This window comes from Habropoda laboriosa, unplaced genomic scaffold, assembly GCF_001263275.1.
Source record: "Habropoda laboriosa isolate 0110345459 unplaced genomic scaffold, ASM126327v1 scaffold5, whole genome shotgun sequence".
Taxonomy (NCBI): domain Eukaryota; kingdom Metazoa; phylum Arthropoda; class Insecta; order Hymenoptera; family Apidae; genus Habropoda; species Habropoda laboriosa.
The window spans coordinates 588,171-589,348 of NW_017100161.1; the positions used below are offsets into that span (position 1 = coordinate 588,171).

General features: G+C 37.5%; 1 protein-coding gene across 1 annotated transcript in view; it reads left to right on the forward strand.

Moving 5' to 3' along the window:
* The first annotated feature begins 489 nt into the window (after positions 1 to 489).
* Positions 490 to 1,178, forward strand: part of LOC108578423 (acyl-CoA Delta(11) desaturase) — a 14,968-nt gene continuing 14,279 nt past the window's right edge. The window contains exon 1 of the mRNA XM_017941747.1: positions 490 to 568. The gene's annotated coding sequence lies outside the window, so the exon portion shown is untranslated. The remainder of the gene's footprint in view (positions 569 to 1,178) is intronic.

Genomic DNA, 1,178 nt, shown 5'->3' on the forward strand with positions numbered 1-1,178 from the left:
CTTTTATTCGAGTTTCTTCCACCTGCGCCGTCTCGAGATCCTAATCGCTGGATCACGCTGGAGTAATCGGCCAAATTTGACACAAGTGTTTTCCTTCGTTTGCCCCTAATCGACCGGTTCAAAGGAAACCGTTTATCTGCGAGACGATTCTTGGAAATTTGTGGATACAAACAGAGGCGTGGATTACTATGATCTGGCGGAACGAAGTGTGTGCGACAGAGGAGGTTCTATCAGGTAACGATCTACAAGAAGACATAACTGGAAAGTATAATTAGATAGATAATTCCGCTTATGAGTTGAATATTATTGAGATTACGACGATTAAAACGAGTGTTGCTGGAAGATCGATGAATCACCAAGTGAAGAAACAGGTGACAGAGTGAAAAATAAACACGTGAGAATCGTTCACGCCATCACGTTCGATAAACTGTTCCTTTACGAATCGATAACAACCAGCGATTCGATATTCTTATCAACCGACATTTTGAATATATAGTTTTGTACAACAATTCGCCGTGAATAGTCGCGTTATCGTCTGACTCGAAGAAGGATCTTTCTACTTGGACCGGTGAGTGATCTCGAGCATAATGCCGCCCGATTAAGGATATTGATCGATCCAATTTTTACAACAATACTGAAATTTCCATTTCGAAATATCGAATCTCTGAATAAAAATGAAAGGTGTATAATTAGGTGTGACAAAGATGTTTTATAGTTGTTTCACGTGATATTATCATTAATAAACTATAGAGCAGAATAGAAACAAGGGAGAAGAAATGGGAACTACAGAAGATCCAAAGAAACTGCGATGAAATTCACATCTCATTGCAACGACTTACGATAACTTCGAGCTAGCTGCTCCAATGGCAATTCTCACAAACAGGAAACATAAATCAATAGTGATTAATGGTTGAACGCAGATTACACCCTGATTATGAATGAAGTTTTACTAAAGCCGCGTGACGATTTCTAAATGCCAACAATCATATTTAAATTTACTTGTGTGCTTTAGACCAAATTCCGACAGCTATAAATTCTAGATTAATTAACTTCATTCGAAAATATTTCATTGATCTCGAAAATTGATCCAACTAAACTTGTACCGCGATTTTTTTTTACTGAACATTCCTTTTGCAAAACACTTTTCTCAAAATTCAGTTACACCTTTCGACTCGATA